We start from the raw sequence: 21,194 nt of genomic DNA on the forward strand, positions 1-21,194 counted from the left end.
GGATCTTAAGTTGCAGGCAGTTGTGAGCCACCAAACATAGGAACTGGCAACCAAATGCATACACATGTTCCTAACCACCAAACCATTTCTACAGCTCTGCTTTTTAGCTATTTTGACATCATAGAAATCCACGTGGTTGTGTGTGTGTTGTCTTTCCCTGTTACCAGACAGTAACCTCATGGTTTGTCCTAGTAGAGTTCCTTTAAGATACTGTCCCAGGCAAACCCAAACTGCTGTAAACTCAATTGTAGTTGAGATTGACCTCGAACTCTTGGTCCTTAAGCCTCCGCCTCCAAGCACTCTAATTTAGCTTTCCTGACCAACACTTGAAATACATAAATGTTTCGTATTCATTAAATGAATAAGCTAGAATCTCATGTTTGGGACATAAAATGTTTTATCTTAATGGTATAAAGCCCGATGTGTGTTGTAAAGACTCTAAGGTGTCCACAGTCAGCCCATAATGCTCCAAATGTGATTGAGTTAATATTCTTTCCGAGCTTCATAATTCTGTGATTTCTCACTGCACAGAATAACATATGTCACAAGAATTACAGCAAAATCCATGCTGACTTCAAGAGTGACCTTATTTTGAATAAATTGTCAGTCTCAATGTGGTTTCTTATAATTGGCCAATTTCCTGAAAAGTCAGTAAGTAAAATATATTGATTAATTGATAACTGGAGTTAGTTGGGTTTTTACCAAAATTTATTATATTATCACGGAGTAGGCACTCAATAAATATCCGTCAAATATGTGAGGTCTAGTTAAAGGAGACTTATTTTCTTTTTAGTTTCTCATATTGAAAAATGAAAATTTTCAATTAAACAATAATTTGTCATGACTTTAGAATTCACATTACAGAGATGTGGTTTTAAGTGCGTGTCTTGCTTTTTGTTCTCTTTTTTTTCACCTTTGTTTCTCTTTTCCCTTTCCTTCTGTTCGTCTGTTTCTGCCCGAAAAAGTCAGTCCGAACTCATGAGCTGGGGATGGGGAAGTAAGACAGGCATCTGTAGGTAGCTGGTGTGGGACAGTAGGGAGGTAAGCATCCATAGGTGCTATGGGACGGGATCCAGAACCTGAGGGGGTCTTCTGATAGAGTGCGGAGACCACTGTGGTGGGTGTGAGAGTGCTCAATAGCGAAAAGATAAGTTGCCCCAACTCAAGGTGATTGGCCACATAAGGAACTGCATTAAGCATAATGGAAGACAGACTCCCATTGTCAGAGAAAGTAGTAATGAAACTGAAATTAGAGGCCAAGTAGGCCCCATAAGACTGGTTTGGAAATGGAAGTCTTGATGGTTCATAAGTACATAAGAAATAAATAGAGATCTGAATATGTGGGTCGATAGATGGATTTTTCCATCATGTGTCCCTTACATCTGGGTCCAAAGAGAACTCACCTTGTGCGCTGGGTGTGCTTTCCTCCCCCATCTCGGTTTCTAACCACTGTTAATAGAAAACCAAGGAGACTTCTTGGAGAAAGAGCTGATACTGGGAACGTAGTTTGAGAAATAAAATACGCTAAGAGGAAGTGGGGCACACCTTTAATTCTAGCATTCAGAAGGATGAGGAGGCAGATCTCTGTGAGTTTGAGGCCTACCTCGTCTACAAAGTGAGTTCCAGGACAGCCATAGCTACACAGAGAAATCCTTTCTCAAAAAAAACAAAAAGAAAAAAATCTTAGCCTGGAATATCTTGTTATGTAAAAGCACAGATGTTCTTGCAGTGCCAGAAACATGTTGAAGAAAAAAGTCAGATTAAAAATAATTACTGTGACCATATCTGAGATGATTTGAAGATACCAATGTGTGATAACAATAGAGATATACAGATTCAGCTCGACCCAAATGAACCCAGCCTGAAGGAGATCCACCATGACTAGCCCAGGGTGACCCGAGCAGTTTTATTTCACGTGGTTTCCTGGTGAATGGCAAGTAGATGAGGCTATTACTGGGTCTTCATGGGGACCTGTACAGCTGCACTCTGGTGCTAGAACTCAACCTGACTCTAATGGGACCTTTAATTTAAGATAAACCAGGTACGTGAAATCAAGTTTTCCTAAACAATATGCATGCCCCTTCTTGTGACTCACATGTCAAGGGCCACCTAATCTTGCTATCCCCTAAACTCTGTCAATAAGTCCCCAAATGAAGAGTTGAACTCTGGAGTCCTAATATCTCTATCTCTCTATCATCAGTTACTTGATTACAACTTCTTAAGAGTGGCTTCTCATTCAGGAAGATTGGAATGTTCTGCCATAGCAGAATACAACTCATTAAACGAAATAAACATCCATGTGTTCCTGCTTTGATAAATAAATACAACTTCATGTACTGCTCTGAAAACACCTATAGAACGAGAAAGGAGTCATTCTACAGTTAATGCTTTAGTCACAGGATAAATGTTAATATCACAAGTAATGTGTCACCTGATAGGACATAGAGCAATGAATCACTGTCACAAACTCCCACCAAACCTAGATGAATTGAATTTTGATGAGAAAGCAAAATGAGAATCTAAAAGCAAGGACTGCTGAGAGGAGTAAGCGGATAGAGGAGCTTGCCCCTAAGCCTAGGGCCCTGAGTTTGAGCCCCGCTACTCCCACGGCAGAAGACAAGAACTCGCTCCATCCAGTTTTCTTCTGAAGGTGACATAAACTCCATGATATGCATGCCACAGCAGATTATGCATAAATAAATGTAAAAAAAAATTCAAGACAACCCCAAACAACAAATATCTTTAAAAAAAAATCATACCCCTGAGTGCTGGAAACTAAATTGCTTGGGCCTAGAACTCAAGGCCAGTCTGAACAGCACAGTGTGACATCAACCACCCCACCTCACCCCAGCCCCTAGAATGAAGAATAGCAGAGGACCTGGCAAATAAGAGGTTCCCTGGCTATAGAAACACTTTAAGTGAACTGTATCATACGCAAGCCAGGAAGGCAAATTCTATGGTAAAGCTTCAGACAGTGGTAGCCATTCTTGGCTTAGCTGTGGGACAAACACTGCCCAGATCAGAGCATGGGAACTCATGGAGCAAGGAGGAACACTGCATCAGACTTCTGGACTCAGCAGTGCGATGGTATGCCTACAGAAAGCAGTCTTCCTTAAAGCCAGACAAAACAAACAACACACATAATTTCAGAGATTTTGAAATCTAGTCTGCCAGTTTGGATTTACACATTAAAATTTCAGATTAAGAGTTTGGGAGAGGGCTCACTAGTGAAAAGTCCAGGCTGTCCTCTTTTCAGTCTGCCAGTCCGTGATGGAGGGAATGCTCTTTACTCTGTTCTGGACCTGAGTTGCACTGACAAGGATTTGGAGGAGAGCTAGTTGACCACGCAGGGACTCCAAGGACCTGGACTATTTGACTAACTGTTCTCAGAAAAGACTCCACTCCAGGAGTAGCTAGATCTTATGGGGGTGTGCCTATAGGACACAGGAGGTAACAGGAAGTCTCCTTAGTTTTCATGGACATTTCTTAACGTGTGAGAAAAATTAATTTAAACACCTACTCCTGGTTATTGTTTGTGTGTATGATGTACGCCTCTGGGTACACGCATATTTTGTTGTTATTTTTGTGTATGATGTACGTCTCTGGGTACATGCATATTTGGTTGTTGTTTGTGTGTATGATGTACATGTCCAGATACTCACATATTTGGTTATTGTTTGTGTGTATGATGTATGTGTCTGGGTACACACATATTTGGCAGTCAGAGGACAATTCTGACACTGGAGGTGTCAGTGGCCTCCTTCCATCTTTTCGTGAGTTCCAGGAATCAAACTCATGGTCAGATGTACACAATAAATGCTTTACCAACAAACTATCTTGTTGACCCCTGAAATTAACTTTTCACTGTGATTTGAAGTTGTTTATTTTAAAAAGTATCAAGAAGTCTACATTTTTAAAGAAAGGTTGGATGATCATCAGTAATACAGTTTAATGAGTCCTAACTCTCCTACTACAGATACAGAAACTTAGACATATTATTTAGTGTCTTTACACCTAATTTTCCTCATATATAATAATAACACCTTAAATTAATGAATTATTATGAGCATTAAATGAACAACACATTCAAATTGCTTACAGTGGTACCCAAGGCACAGGAAACACTAATTGCTAGTCATAGTTATAATTATTGGAGATAAGAAACAAAGCAAAAAAGGAAAAAAGTCAAGCAAAAGTGCAAGAGGAACCAGCGATGTGATAGAGTATATCTGATCATTTTTTCCTGATAAATATATTTACTTAGCATATACCAGGAACAAAACTCACACACATGAGCATTCCTTCATTTTTATACTCATCTGTATAAATGAAGACAATTTTTCACAGTATTGGTACACAGATTTAATTATAAAAATTTTTTAGCAATTTGCCTCACGGTACTAATGAGCATTCAAAACACAAGTTGCACCATCTTGCTAATTGCTATTATTGTCATCGTTATGATATAGTAGTTTCAGAATTTGAGAGATGCATAGGAGGACGTAATTACAGCTCCATAGGACAGAAACAGGAGAGCAAAAATCTCAGGGCTTTTAGGAAAGGATGCATTTTTCCAAGGTAGAGAGGAAGGGAAAAACTAACTTCACTAAACTTCACTTGTTTTCAAAGTCACTAGGCCCACAGTCACTCAGCCATGAGCCTGCTTCCGAACTGACAGTGTATACAAGTCAGTCTTTCAGCAGGAGTTGAGCCCCAAGGCTCTGGAAACTGCAGCATAAGCAGAGTTACCTTCCCAGCTGAATCTCCTGGACTCACACCCCCTCTCCCTCAGCCAGCTTCTCAGAACTTAGCAGACTTATCTCCTGGGAGTCCAGTGTTCAACCTGCCTGGAGTGTGCAACAAGGCAGGGTCATTCTCAGGTCTGAAGGAGGCTGCCTGCCTTTCAGCCTTTCCATAGCATCCCCATCCCAAGTGTGGCGTCGGTGCTAGCACCACCTGGGAACTTGCTAAAAGTGGGTAATCACATTCGCAAAGCAAACCTACTAAATTAGAGTCTTCGTTTTAACTAGGTGGGGAGGGTTGCAAATTGAAGTTAGTTTGAGAAATGGTTTCCGACAATATTCATTAATCTGAACCACACAAAACCACAAACTGTGGCCTCATCAAGGAGAGACCGAGTAGGAGGCATAGCTCAGTGGTAAAGACACCACGGAGCATGCCCAAGGTCTTGAGTTCAATCCTCCATCTGCGGAATTACATCTTTTCACTAATTTGGAGGTATCTTAAGCAATCTGCTGATGCTCTTAATTCTGCCTCCTTCCCACCCACTATTCAAATCTCTCCTGCCAGTGAAAAGCCCCATAACTTCATGAAATTAAGATCATTTCAAATGCCACTGTTCTTGCTAAACACTCCTTGGATTTGGGCCATACCATTGCATTCATTTTAGTAACTACTCATTCATTATGCATTGAATGAAAACTTTCTCAATGTTTGTTATTATCGGCACTGCTGCATGGTGCACATTGAAAATCCAGACTTCTCCTATGTTCAGTGAGCTCACCGTCAGAATCCTGATGTCTTAACATTTTACAGACAAGAGGTCCACACGGGAGATGGGAGGGGCCACATTTGATTACGACACAAAATGTGTGCTTATCTTTTGCTGTTGAAACTACTTAAAAGAGGTAACATTGTTGAATTATAGGAAAAGGTTTTGTGGTACAAAACAACAACAACAACAAAAACAACCAAAAGAGTGCGTTTTCATTTTTATGTCAACATTGTCTCCTGGAGTGTCTTCAGTTTTACAATATGCCAGCAATGCATCATTCTTCATTCAAGTAACAAACAACACCATTTAAAAAAAAAAGCTCCTGTCTGTCCTTTTCTGGGGCTGTAATATTAAGACATGATAGGCATCAAATAAATACTTGTTAATTGCAGACAGTCTTTGGTCTGATGTTGGGGACCAGGTTTATAAACAGGCGGAAAAAGCATTGCACAGATGCGGTCCGTTTCTCGCAGTCTTCGTGACACCAGGAAATATTCTTGAGTTCAGAGTGACATTTTGGGATCAAAAAGTTCCTCCAGGGTGCCATGGAAGCTTTTGCTTCTCTGTAGCTGATGTTTGTGTTCAGCAGAGACTGCTGGATCACAGCCAACCAAATGGGTTGGCTTGTAAAAGCTTTTACGGGTGAGCCTTTTGGAGACAAGTTTCATGGCCATTTGGTAGCAACATCTCAGCGGGAGAAATTGCACCAACACACGTGAATGCAAATGTTTGATGAGAATGGATGAGGAAGGATAAAGGAGGTAAAATAGTTAATAAGTATACAAGACTCTGTGGGTTGTTGTTTGTTGTTGTTGATTTGTAGTGAAAATAAAGTTAACTTTCCGGCAGTTACAAGATAAGGTGTGTAGGTAATGTGGCATACATCTGGTGGACAGCCATTCTTCAGAGTTCACCCACTCCAGCACAACACTGGAGTACATTAAGGTTCCATTTTACACCTTTTGGGAGTCCCTCCCATCAATGGGACATGAGGATGAGCCACCCTAGGAAACTTCAAAACTTAATGAGAATACTACTCACAACTAACGTAAGCTGGAACTTTACAGGTCTAAGGTTACATGAAAAGTAAACGTTATTTTGAGTCAAGAATCAGCAACTTCTTTATATTTATAATCTCTAAATTAGTACAACTTCCCTTTATCTTAGTCAGCAATCACGCAGAAGATGAGCATTCCCATGAGATGCATAATTTCCTCTTCATCTTTAAATTTCTTTGGACAGAGAAGAAAAGCTCCTGCTTCTCTTAATTGAGCAATTATTGTTTCTTAAGTGAATGTAGGGTTTGAGAATAGTGCCAAAAATCTCCCTTTCATCCAGAGAGGAAGTCTAATATAGGCATAGTAGGGGAGGCCACATGTGACAGCACTCCAGCTGGAAAAGCCAAGACCGAAAGGGAAACTCAATCCTCACCTCTCCGCATCCCCTGCGACTCCAAAGGCTCTTGAAGGGAAGCCACTTAGGACCAATTTGCATGTCTCCTTGGGGGCTTTCAAGAACTCTCCACTAAGAAGTTTGTTTTTCTCATTCCCTGTTTGTCCAGACCAGGATTTTCAGGGTGTTGTTGAGTGTGCTATTTGAGCATCATTGCTAGGCTTCAATAAAGACATTAAAAAAAAAAAAATCCAATAAGACGTGACTCGTCATATCTCCTGATCTTAATGCCTGGAGTGCCTCTAACATGTTTCCTACAATGTTCTCTCAGAATTCAAGCAAGAGAAAACCGAGTTCACATTGAATAGTTCTGGGAAATGCTTAGACAGGGAACTTAGTGCTTTGTGGCTTAGGCTATTATTTAAGCAATGCGCATTGTTTCAGGTTGTTCCTTCTACAGCGTTGAAGTCCACTTCTCTGGCTCTCCCATCTGTCCGTTTGCCAGACACTCCATGTGTCCTACATAAGAAGTCCTGCAAATATCTGAAGCCAGCATCTGCACTTACCTCAACCTATAGGTTTCTTGTTTTAATTAAGCACCTGCTCTTCCTTTAGCTTCTCCAGGGGTTATCTAGCTTCTCAATTTTATTATTGATGAGAATTGAACTTTTTTTTAAATGACATTTTGATAACCTGCTAATATGGAGCTCAATTAAAGCTAAAAGCACATAAGGACAGTTCTTAAAATGGTCTTTTATGCTTGTTTTGCCTGCTTTAGTCATCTGTAATACATAAGATGCCATCTAGAAACTGATGTTTAGACTTCAGGTTGGGGCTACAGCACACATCTTGTTGGCTGCATCCACTAATGGAAGTTTCACTAGCCACAACTAAGTGATGATTGAAAAAGTTTGCTAAAATATGACTGCTGGCCACTGAAATAAAACATTTTATCATAACTTCAAGGCAAAATGCTTTTTATCTAAACCCAAAGGGTCGCAGCCTCTACAATTTCTGGGACGGTCTTAGATCATTTTGCTTCTTAAATACATTCTAAAATAAATTGTGTTAATAACTATTACACAATATCAAATTAAACTAAAGACCTTCTGAAAAATGGTTATAATTACCCATGCGCCAAAGTTTTTCTGGTCCTCTTCAAAGTGACGCTGACTTGCATGACAATGTTGATGGTTACAGAGTCACCCAAGAGAAGCACACAGCTTAACTCATTGTCCTGTTCCTTCTTATAAAAGCCATCACACCCCCTGGACCACGCCTGCAACTTCTTCATGCTTGGCCATCTATTTGAATCTGATATTCTGCATTTTGCATGCTGTATTAGCTTGTACTGTCTTCCTTCTCTTGCCTGTATTCAAGAAATAAAGGAGGGCTCCTTGACAGGGCAATCCAAATTGCGTTCCAATACAGAGGCAAATAATCCAACAGGCTCTTAGGTTGGCATTTGAACACTGGGAACTGTTCTGTTTTCTCATCCTCTCCGTCTCCAGAGTGGTGACTGGCTAGAGATAACAAAGCAGCAAAAGGAAAGAATAAAAAGGGTCCGTGATAGTCAAATAAAATAAAAATAAATGGACTGAGTGGGAAAGTTCAAACATCACATCTTACAGCTTTAAACCTGAGGATGTTCGTATGTGTGGGTGAAGACTCCCGTTAAACTGTAAGCCGTGTTATCAGATTCATCAGGACTTGGTTGTAAATTTGACTATACATTTTAGGCTCATAGAGAAATGGGGAGGAAGCATCTGATTAAAGTGTGCGTTGCTGCTAAGGCAAGTGAATGTTGCCATAGCAATTGAGATGAAATGTGCAAGAAGTGAGATAATTAAATCTAACCCTTTAGTAGGCTTGACAGTGAGCGCTTTGCCAAGTAGGAGACGTTACCCACAGCATTAAGATAAAACATATTCCAAACGCAAATTCTCCTTGCAAGCATTTTGTTGTGCCTTTCTCGAAACACATTGCTGTGGGTAGCTAATTTGAATGGTCTTTTGGAATAATCAAATGCAATTTTGACCTTGGTGGGCAACTGCTTAGAATTTCTTCTGGTTCACTGTATCATGGGAGCAGATATCTATGAAACAGAACCAGTTCCTCCCTTCTAGTACATAAAAACAAAAACCCAAAGCTGTCACATCCGAGCTCAGAATTCAATGATATCTAGAGCGTGCTGCCCTCTTCAGGAGCTTGTGCCTAAAAATACTTTAAAAATAGCAGTTTCGAAATGTAAACATGAGTAGTGATATCAAGAACTTCCGTTAATAATCCTGTGTAAATAAGAAACACATAAAATGTAGTCATGCCTTTCTAAGTATAGGTTTGGGGGACGTGCAAAGTTTTCAGTTAACAACCCAATAAATATAAATTTTGAACTGGGTTATGAACACTAATGATTGGATACAAATTATAAGATTTTTTAAAAAGTATTTTTATCGAGAAAGTTTGTGAGTTATGACAAAATTCAAATGTCCATTAAAAAACAGAATATCTAATAGAAATAGATGTCTTGGGAATTATAAAATGTAAAACAATAACTAAGGAAGCAAAAGTTCTAAAAATCCAAAAACATTCAAATACAATGTTTACAATAAAGACAAAAAGGTATTTATTTGTGAAAATATAAATAAGACAGACACCTACCAAATATAATTTTATTTTCTAGCCAAGTGTCCTTTAAAAATATAAACATTAGAATCTACATTTGAAATTTTAGTTTTTATTTACAGAAAAATTATATATTAAAGAATAATCTTCTTAAATAAATATTAAGAATAGTTTTGATATAATTACTGTTTCTGTAGATAAACATTTTAGGATCTAAAATATCAGTATCTAACATATTCTAACAAATTCCCTTTATTCTTCTGTTGTTACTTCCATTCCCCTTATCCACTGTGCAGTTTCAAAAGATAGAAACTCAATATATTTTCCTTAAAATATGTTAATAATACCTTAAAAAGATTAAAAAACAGAAAATTTATTAACCTCATCAGGATGTGGTAGAGCATATTTTCTCATATTCTGATATGTTTGTATGTATTAATACAAAAACAATTATTTTGTATTAAATGCAAAAGTAAAAATAAAATTAAATGCATTTTAGAAACTTTAAATAACATAGTGAATTTGAGACCCAACATGTGTGGCTGGAAACAGAACTCACGGGTAAAGCACTAGCCAGGCAAGCAAGGTTCTGAATTTGATTTCCAGTGCTTCAGGGGCTCTGTGTGTTTTGGGGAGCTTTACAGAATGCAGATTTGCTCTAATTTTTATCCTGTGATATACTGAGGATCTTATGGTTAATCAATAGGAAGCAGCAAGCAATTGAAAAAGAACATGGGACTTCAATCTTTATTTCTCAGTTTCTACATTTTAATTTGCAGGTAGAAAAATTCCGGGTAGAAATTTCATTTATGGTTAAACAAAAACAATGGTCATCATGTTGATTTCAGAAAACTGGAATGTATCCCACATTTTCCCTTAAAGAATTTTAAATATCTCTATCACCTCTATATTAACTCAACTGAGCAAAATGGCAGAGTGAAAAAAAAAATATTGACTATTTCCTCTTATCCCCATAGCATTTATTTTGAGAAAATAAAGTGCTGCATTATGCATCTGAGAGTGCTTACCATCATAACCACTCAATTGCAGGCAGGCCTGTCCATGAGCCAGCCCTGAACGTTCAGCACTGCAGCTGCGTTTCCTGCTGATTGGTGGCTGATGCAGTCACTTGACAGTCAGTGCCTCCATAGGTGAAGGTATCATAAATAATAATATTTTCTTTGCTTTCCAGGCTGTTTACGACACGATAATAAATTTCATCTTTCCCAGAATGGTAAGTAAAGAACTCTTCCTACATTTGAAACTCCCAAGCAAAAGCAAGCAAGAAAAAGTGCACGTCGTGATGAGGGTGGACCGTTGCCCACTAACTCTAGAAAACAGGTGTTAATTCTGTCGCTTTCAAACACCTTGAGCGTTTCAAAGTTCTCGCCATATACTATGCAGGCTCTTTGAAGGGAAGAGAAGGTGTTGCCACCTTTGTTGGATCATAGTTAAACATGGTGTATTCAACATTTCTTTCCTGGGGGGATTTATTTTAAAATATACCCCGAGGCAGAAATAGATGTGTTTTGCGTTCTGTGTGCAGAGTGATTATGTATCTGTGACACGTACCGAGAGCTGGTGAGTGAGGCCTCAGGATTTTCACTGTTACAGAAAAACTCATTGGGATTTATGTCTGACCAGGGCTTTGAAGCATCTGTGAATTTTAAAATGTTTGTTTTCTAAACCATATATCACAACTTCCATGAGGCAGGGTAGCTACCGCGGGATTTTATTTAAATGTGTAACTTCATTGTCTTCATGTTTTTTATGACACAGCAAATCATTTGGTTATAGTCTTGATCATAACCTCTTTACAATCGAAATAATGAACAGAGGAATCCTACTGAATAAGAACTGGGAAACAGTTCTCAGGTACTATATACTTCAAAGTCTTCTCTGAGCATCTTGAGCATTAGCTATGAAACCAAGGAAATATTCATTGAGGAAAAATATCATTTTGAAATAGTCAAACATTGGGATGTGTGAAAAGACAGGCAGAGAATTTACACTAGATATGTGGTTGGGAGAATGTCTCAAAGAGTCCACAAACTGTTGGGACTGTAACTCAACGAATACTTTTAATTTTTTATTTTCTGAATTTCCTGTAATAAATACATATTATTTTTCTAACAGAAGAAAAACATGCTTGAATAGTCAACTATTCAAAAGAACATGTTTGGTATTGAATATATACACACATTATTGAAAAGCATTTCTCTATGCAAAATTTTAACTAGAATGACAAAATTAAATATATATATATATTTATAAAATTATGTATGCATATATATCTCCCACTTAACTGTAGGAGGCACTAAAACACAAATGAATATTAATTAGGTAAAATATATCTTTAAAGTATCTAAAGTGATAAAAGCTATTCTTTAAAAAGTCATTTTCATTCTGGTTCATAGTCTGTGATTTCACATCGGTGCTTAGGGAGTGAGAGTGTGGTGCTTCACTTTTTCATGGTAACAATAAATGTTCTCAAGTAGGAGAGGTTGTACCAGAAGACGAAACACGCTGTGCAGTGTTTGCAGGTGGAAACCATTGTCAGGTTGGAGGTTTGCTAGAATACTTGAGTGTTCCTGTGTCAAGACCTTGGTTCTACGACAAACCTTTATAAGGAATAAGAGTCAAAGACCATGAACATTTTTGCAATTTTATTTTTTTTTTTGCATGGGGCTGAGGATCAAGCCTAGGACATCCTGTACACCCAGCAAGTACATCGTTAGCCCCAGGAGCCCTTGTGTGAAAATCTACTTACCACAGTAGATGAAAAGAACACGCAGTACAAAAATAACTCCTGAATTTGAGAGGCCCTTAGTGCAGCAGAAATACCATTAGCAACTCATTGTCTTGCAGTAAGTCACACAAGTGTGAAAACATTTTTGGGGTTGGAAAGTTCTGGTTGGACATGGTGGCATCCACCCATAATCCTAGCACTTCGGAGGCTGAGGCAAGAGGATCACAAGTTAAAAAATATAAGAAAGCCTCCATAACCAGCCAACTGGTTGATTAGGTCTGAGAGTTTGAAAAAAAAAAAAGCAACAATAAACATATTTCTCACCAATTCTATTAAAATTGTGTTCACCGAATCTTTTTCATTATAGATCTCTGGGGATTTGGCCTCACACAAGTCATTGCTTCATTTCACAGGAAAAAGCAGTTTTCTCAATTAGAAAACAGTAATTGATGGGCTCTTTAGAACGTTTATCTATGTGTCCTGATAACTGCCATTAGACTGTCCTATTTTGTTTTTAAACTCCTGTTTTAATTGTGGTCAGCTAGGATAGCTGTTAAAAGTCTTTTTTGGTTTGTTTGGTTTGGTTTTGGTTTTTTGAGACAGGGTTTCTCTGTGTGGCCATGGCTGTCGTGGAACACATTCTGTAGACCAGGCTGGCCTCAAACTCAGATATCTGCCTGCCTCTGCCTCCCTAGTGCTGGGATTAAAAGTGTGTGCCCCGCTGCCCAGCTTTTAGCCATTGCTTTTGAAGTCAGGCTGGCTGAACAACTGGCTGTTGTAATTTGCGCATGCTCTGTCCTAAATTAGTCTCTGGAATAGTTTGTAATCACTTTACAGTTGCTCAGATACATGAACAACCTATTAAATCTGCACAAATGCATTGCTAGTCTGGTAGCAGCTGCAGCATAGAGTTCACAGAGCTCAAAGACTTCTGTACTTGGAACATAAAAATACTAATTAGTTAAAAGGGGGGGGCGGGTTGGCAAAGTGGTTCAGTAGATAAAAGAACTCTCCTTTCTAGCCTGGTGACATGATTTCTACCCACAGCATCTATCCACAGAACCAGTGGTAGAACAAGTGAACAAACCGCCACAATGTGTCCACGGATGTCCACACACAGTGATACGTGTACCCCTGTCATTTGTTAACATAGAAACACACACAGTTTACTAGCCAGTGTCGGGGTGAAAAACAACCAAGGAATGATAATGCCCTCTGACACCCTGACACTCTGTGTTGTTCAAGAATATTCCCTTCCTCTCCACCCTTCCTTGCTTCTTTCTTGAGTTAAGGGCTCTCTCTGGAGCCATATGAAAACTCATGATCATCCTGATTCCAGCAACCGTGATGCTGAAATTATAGGCAGCTGCTACCATGCCCAAGAATGTTTTTCAGAAAGGTTTTATTTTTATGTATATTTATTAAACTTATTTCTACTACCTTATGACTATTTTTCAACTATATATTTCAGATTCTTTACTTTTTTAAGATGATAGTTTCTAATGTTTTCTTCTTAGCATTCAAATGTAACTTTCTAATAATTTGCATCGACTAAACCTGTTTTCATTAATTTTTATAACTTCTCTCTGTTTCCCCTGGGGTTCACCATATAAAGAAGCTTATCTTCTGTTCAGTTAGTTTTCCTCAGTCTCTCTGGATGCCCCCTCTCCGTGATCCTCTGTTAGCCACTATCCCAGCATTGTGTTGGGACGGTAAATACGGTAAATACGGTAAATACCGTATCTGTCTGGCGTGACTTTTAAAGAGAAGGCTGCAGATCCTTCGCCATTAAGTCAGAGGTGCTTTGTCCACACCTTACAACAAGTTAGGACGGTTTCCGTTTTCTTTTACTGACTTTAATTTTTCACCTTTCATGAATGTTGTGTTTTATTAGATCTTCTCACTGTATTGATTTGGGGGCTAATTTTTCTCTACAAAGTTCACTGAGTACTGAAACACCTTTAACGTTGCAGACGTGGAGTGGGCTACATGCGGCTGGCTGTGATGGAGAGAACAGCGATGACCATCGACATGAAACTCCGTCCCCAGAAGGGGAACAAACAGCATCTTGAGCTTTTTGTTTGTTTGTTTGTTTTTTGAGACAGGGTTTCTCCATAGCTTTGGAGCCTGTCCTGGAATTAGCTTTTGTAGACCAGGGTGACCTTGAACTCATAGAGTTTCGCCTGCCTCTGGCTCCCCAGTGCTGGGATTAAAGGTGTGCACCACCAGCACCCAACAACATCTTGAGTTTTAATGCAAGATTTGGAAGCCCAGGAAACCAAGCTCAGTGGCTCACACTGTCTGTCCAGAGTGCCCATGACCTTAAGTTATAGTGCCAAGCTGGAAGGGGGAAATATATAGTTCAAATATGTTCCAACATTGTACCTTTTTGAATCAAAAGGAAGTCCACACTGGGTGGGGTGTAGTGGCACATAGGCCTGAGATTCCAGAGTTCACGAGACTGAATCAGGATAGTTCTAGACAAATGGATGCCTCCATAGCAAAACCCTGTTTCAACAAACAAAATAATAACTGAAGCACTATTTTTCTATTTAGATTACCAAGAAACTAATACATTACATTAACAATAGTGGGGCTAAAGATGTGTCTACTTTGTAGGTAGAGTGCTTGTGTAACATGCACAGAGCTTCAGGTATGAACTGGGTATGGTATTATAGGCTTGTAACCCCAGTAAGCTAGAGATGGGGGGAGGAAGATCATAGATCAGTCATCCTTGGAGGCATACTGGATTCCAGGATAGACCTGTCTTGAAGAAGCAGGAGGAGGAGGAGGAGAAGGAGGAGAAGAGAAGAAGAAAGGAGAAGGAGAAGGAGGAGGAGGAAGAGGAGGAGGAGGAGGAAGAAAAAAAGGAGAAGGAGAAGAAGGAGGATAAGGAGGAGTAGGAGGAGGAGGAGGAAGAGGAGGAGGAAGTGAAGAAGACAATGATGTCAACCCAGGAACCTGTGTATTGATGACTACTATACTGTTATATAGAAGCCTTCCTCATACATTCTTGTTTTCTACAGAGAAACCATTTATAGAAACACTTTAAGGCAGAAATATATCAAGATGATTCAAAACTACTTGTTTGTGTAAAGTATGGTTTCATTTGGAAACTCAAGGATAAGCAAATAACTTTATACTTCTGCTTCTGGAACTTCCCAGGGAGGAGTTTCACTCCTGTTTAACGAGCCCTGACTATGCTTATACGTGAATAGCTGGTTAATGCTGAGCCACTTATAGCTGGTCTTTGTGAGTTTTAAATCTGGAAATCTGGGGCAGACTCGGGAAATGGGAGACTGGATTAGTTGACAGATCCAAGAGCAGGCAGATTCTGAGCCTTAATCCCAGTTTTTCAAGTTTTCATAGATCTCCAAACTGGTTAACTGCCTTTGCAGAAGCTGATCAGAATGGAGTTTCGGTAACTTGCAGTGGTCGTATTAGCTGCATTCACATGAACAAAAGCCAGTCCTGAGATAGACCTCCTGAGTGCTGCAGTCTTCCATGTAGTGGCTCACAACAACCTGTTCCAGGGGATCCCATACTCTCTATAGTCTCCATGGACACTGCACTCACAGGGTACACACATGGACTTGTATACATAGCATCCATGCACTTAAAGATATAAAAATATTTAAAAGAAGAGTAAATGTGAGTGTGTGCCTACCATGCCTTTAGTTCAATCCCAAGAGTAATAAAAATAAATAGACAGACAGACAGATAAGAACTGGCGACACATAGACAAAAAAAGAAGACAGAATACACAGGGAAAAGGCTACGTAAAAGCTAAGGAAGAGAGGAGCCTCTGGAGAATCAGCAAAGATACCACTTTTTTTTTTTTAACAGCTTGGAACTTTATTTATTTTTCTTTTTTTTTTATTAATTTATAAAAATTTCTACTTCCTCCCCTCCTCCCAATACCCTCCCACTCCCCCCACTCCCTCTACTCCTCCCTCTCCAGTCCTAAGAGCAGTCAGGGTTTCCTGCCCTGTGGGAAGTTCAAGTTCCTCCCTCCTCCCTCCAGGTCTAGGAAGGTGAGCATCCAAACAGACTAGGATCCCAAAAAGCCAGTACATGCAGACGAAACAAGACCCAGTGCCATTATCAATGGCTTCTCAGACAGCCCCCATGTCAGCCACATTCAGAGAATCCGGTTTGATCACATGCTCATTCAGTCCCAGTCCTGCTGGCCTTGGTGAGCTCTCATTAGATCAGTCCCCTTGTGTCAGTGGGTGAACACACCCCTCGCGGTCCTGACTTCCTTGTTCATGTTCTCCCTCCTGCTCCTCATTTGGACCTCGAGGGCTCAGTCCAGTGCTCCAATGGGGGTCTCAAAGCTACCATCTTTACTTAGGACTTCTAACCTTAAAAACTAGGGGAGGATAAGTGGCCACTGTTTAGACTATAGTCTGCAGCATGTGCAAAGGAAAACGTTATCTGTGGAGCATTCAGTAGTCAATCTTCTGACCACGTCAACCCTTGCCAAGTATTATCTTCCCAAGGTCCTCTTTCTCCTCCCCTTTAGAGATGTTTGCCTTAGTTTAGACTTTTTTTTTCAAATGCCTGCAGTATTCTAGTAAGCCTCAGCATTTCTTTATTCTGATAAAAAGCATTCATAATCTTCTAGCAAACTTCCTGGATCACGAGCTGCTTGGCAGCAAAAATCAGATCTGCACCCTTTACCCAGCTGCAGTTTGTTTATTACACTTCCCAACTAGCTCTGCGCATCAAAACCACGGAGTAATTGATTGGCTGATGCTGAGATAGGTTCTCCTTTATCCCAGGTTGGCCTGGGACTTGATTTGTCATCAAAGGTGACCTTAAACTCTGACCTCCTGCCTCTGCCTTGCCTTAAGGGCTGGAATTACAGGCATTCAAAAGCTGTGATACCTGGTTTAATAAGATGAGGAAAAGGTCTTAGTATTTACTTAAGATAGAAGAGCAGCATTTCTAGAAAAGGCTAATAAATAATACAATCTTAAGAGATAAACTCAACTTCATTCTGTCTAAAATCAAAGGCAGTCCTGTTGGCCACTCTTAGATTTGAAAACAAAAGTTTGTTATACTTATCTGTCAAGCTGATTAAGTCATGTTTGTGCCTAGTATTTTAATTGTTCTATAATTTAGGAAATTTTTTAAAAAGCTGGCATCTTTCTTGTGTCTACAGAGCTTTCGACTAAGATAATGGAAATACTAGTTTTGTTTTGTTTTTTTAAGTGGGGCTCCGTGGTTGAGTGTTTGCCTAGCATTTGTGAGACTCTGGGCTTAGTATCCATAACAATACATAAATTATTATGTTTATCAGGTGATCCATTTTAAAACTAAGAAGATGGGGTGGCGTGTGCAGGAGCCTGCAGAGAGGCAAAGGCAGTGCACATGAATCAAGGTCATGCCCAAATGTCAGTTTCTAGAGGGAACACTTGTACTCAGATCTTAGTAGCGAGGAGCTTCCTGGGACTTGGATGAGCAAGTGAAGATAGTGGCTTTAAGTCTACTCTTGGCTGTCCCTGAAACCTGTGCTAATACTGCTAGAGAAGTGAAGAATTGCCTATGCCATGCTCTCCCTCTTCTGAGTGTCTCTTGTATTCAGTGGAGAAATATTTCACTAAATCTATTTGCAGTCTGAAAGGTCTCCAAACAAAATGAAATATTCACCAATTACTCTTTGGCTTATTTTTCCCTGGCTCATATTTCGAACATTCTAAACTTTATAAATTATTATGTGGACTGAATCGAATGATGGGGCAGTGCTTCTAGACTTTTGTCGGCATCTCCTGCAAAACTAATTCACCATTTATGTTACCAAGATTTGCCTCTTATGTTGCGTTCATGAAGCCCTGGTTCTATCCCCAGCATTTCCTAATGGAGTGTGGCACACGCCTGTAACCCCAGCATTCAGCATGTGAAACAGGAGGGTAAAAATTTCTAGGCTCTCTTTGGCTATATAGCAAGTCTAAGGTGAGCATGGATTACATGAGGCCCTATCTCAAAAAATAATTATTTTAAAAAAATCAACTCTTTAAAAAACTTGAACTACAAGTGGTTTTTATGCTGAAAAAGTTTTATGATGCTCTTATGTATATTAATTCAATTTGGGGGGAGTATTTAAAATAAAAATTCCTCTTTGATATAGTAATTGTTTTTTTTAATTCAAAAAATGTAGGTGTGAGTTTTACAAATTCAAGATAAGCTAAGTAAAGATTCATGAAATTAAAAGGAATAGACAAGAAAAAAGATTTTTTTCCAGTATCTAAGTATAACTGTTGTTAAAACTTTGATAGGTCTATTTCCAGTCTTTCTTGTGGCTTATTATTTTTACTATTTCATATAATTTTATTATATATGTATATATATTACAATACAAATATATATCACAAGTACACTCATATATACTTAATGTCTAGGGCCTATGTAATGACTAGTTTGCATAGTTGGGAAAATCTGATTTACAGATTGAGTAGGCAGTGGGTTCAGATTTAATTTCTGTGCCTGTTAGCACTTTTTGTTTGTTTGTTTTTGTTTTTTGAGACTGGGTTACTTTGTAGCTTTGGAGGCTGTCCTTGAACTTGCTCTGTAGGTCAGGCTGGCCTTGATCTCACAGAGATCTGCCTGCCTCTGCTTCCTGAGTGTTGGGATTAAAGGTGTGCTCAACCACTGCCAGCCTCTGTTAATATTTATCACCTGGAATCTCTTGGTTCTTGTTTCATATTCTTCAATATAGAAATAATTCTGAACCCACTCCCCAGGGCTGTTGTTAGCATTAATTAATGCAAAATGGTTAATAGTGCATCTAGAATACAGTAAATTCTCAATTTTGGTTAAAATCATTTCACTATTGACATAAAAATGACAAAGTGTAACTTTTTTCAGGTTAAAAATTCCTAACTCTTCCAGTCCCTCCCCCCCCCCCCCCCCATAGGAGGTAGTTTATTCTCTTTATCATTCTGTGTCCTGAATCCTGGAGTTTTTCAGTCTTCCACTGGTAACTTTAAATGCTACTCCCAGAGCTGGGCATGGCGGGCTAATCAGCAGAAAACGGAGTTGGACTAACGACAACAGCCACCATTACTTTATGAACACTCTAAATTTATCTCACAGTCTCAGCTACTTCTGTTTTGTTGTTGCTTGCAGCCATCACACCAGTGGCTCACTGCCAGGTGCGGCTCCTTTTTGTGCCCCCAGGAGGATTGTTGCCAAGTCACACAGCCTTCAAACCAAATTTAGGCAGTTGGTGCTTTAGTCCCAAGGCAGGCCCACACAATTACTCTAACCAAATTATATATTATTAAATTTTATTCATCTTTCAGTTGTTGAGAACATTTACATCCTGATTTTATAATCTAAGGCACCACCTTCTTTTTTCTCATGTAACCCGTTTGTGACAGCCATGCCTCCTCCTGCCTTATCTCCGTCACTGACGACATGTTCACACCAGACGAAGTGAAGAACAAAGGCCTTCACTTCGCTGGAGTCTTCTTCAGGTGAACACTGGCTCCTTTGCACGGAGACTGGGTGCAATTGCTCAATTAGTTATAAAAACACACTAGGAAACTATCCCTAAACCTGAACTTTTCTCACGGGTTAGAAAGACTACAAATGCCTTCCCAAAATCTACACATCTCCACCTATTACAAAGAAAAATTGTTTAGTCCCTCATCTAGGAAATGATATATAAAATGAAAAAAATAGATTATTCTTTTTTAGTGCAATTATTTTTCCTTGTAATACTTTTAATGATCACAAAGTCCCACGTGTTTATAACTGTAATTTAGCCATTGTACCTTAAACAACACTGCTGTCACAGATCTGAATTCTCAGGCTCTGCCTTTTTCCTCTTTTAACACAAGGAATATTCTTTCTTCCGCCCCCTGACAATCCAGATTTGTTAAGGGGAACAGTGAGAGCTTCCACCCCAGCATTTAGAAGGTGTCTGGTAATGATTCACAGAGATCAAGACCTTGTGCAGTCTAGATACAAGGAGGAGGTGGTCCTGCCTCAAAGGTGGTGTGACAGTCTTTGTTGACTCCTTCTGGGAGGCCTTACCATCTCTGAGGAGTGGATTGTGGGAAGGGGGGAAATGTGTGGGGAGTGGGAGGAGGAGAGGGGAAACTGAGATTGGGATGTAAAAATAAGAAAAAGGATTGTTTGTTTATTTATTTATTTATTTATTTATTTATTTATTTATTTATTTATTAAGAGAGAGACATGGTGACAGCTAGGCCAGGCAAAGCATACGTTCTGTGCTGAGTCCTGTCCCTGACTTTCTTGGTTCACATGCTAGCTGTGCACTTCTGTAGTTGGATGCTTATGGGGAAGTTACTCAGTCATAATGCAAGAGTCATGGGGTTCGCACGGTAACTAGAGCACATAAGTACGTACTTTCGATACTTGCTCTCATGTCAAGCACGTTATCGATTGTCTACATTCTCAGTGATTTCACATATTTCTCTTTTCAGAAAGCTCGCCGAGCGATCTTGGCTCTGTTCATTGTGCTCATGTCTATTGAGTAGTACTCGGAACATGCAAGGCCTGACATGTGCACCAGTGAAAACGGCCAAGTCCCTTTACTTGTGGAGCTTACACTCCAATGCAGAACAATAACATTTCAGTGTGTAAAATAGCAGTACCAGCAATTATGAGACTGAAAGTCAAAGGGCAAAAGATGTCAGGGAGAACTGTTTCCCAGACGGTGGTCTACATCCTCTGTGAGTCGAGATAAGAATGAACCAATGGCGAAGAAGCATTGAAGAATGGAAACCCTTTCTTCCTTCCTTCTTTCCTTGCTTCCTTGCTTCCTTCCTTCCTTCCTTTCTTCCTTTCTTTCTTTTCTCTCATGAATGATTCTGTCTTCAACTTCAAAATCTGCACTCGTTCCTCTGTGGCTGTTCTCCCTGATTCCCTGTCATAAGGACG

The 21,194-nt window shown here is 39.5% G+C and overlaps 1 protein-coding gene across 3 annotated transcripts in view; it reads left to right on the forward strand.

The window, feature by feature from the left end:
• The window catches only part of Adgrl2 (adhesion G protein-coupled receptor L2), a 618,755-nt gene that overhangs the window by 404,616 nt on the left and 192,945 nt on the right, over positions 1–21,194 (forward strand). For all 3 annotated transcript variants that reach the window (XM_085677553.2, XM_085677552.2, XM_087897468.1), the window contains one exon: positions 10,725–10,766. The gene's annotated coding sequence lies outside the window, so the exon portion shown is untranslated. The remainder of the gene's footprint in view (positions 1–10,724; positions 10,767–21,194) is intronic.

This window comes from Myodes glareolus, chromosome 17 (assembly GCF_982192425.1).
Source record: "Myodes glareolus chromosome 17, mMyoGla1.1, whole genome shotgun sequence".
Lineage (NCBI taxonomy): Eukaryota > Metazoa > Chordata > Mammalia > Rodentia > Cricetidae > Myodes > Myodes glareolus.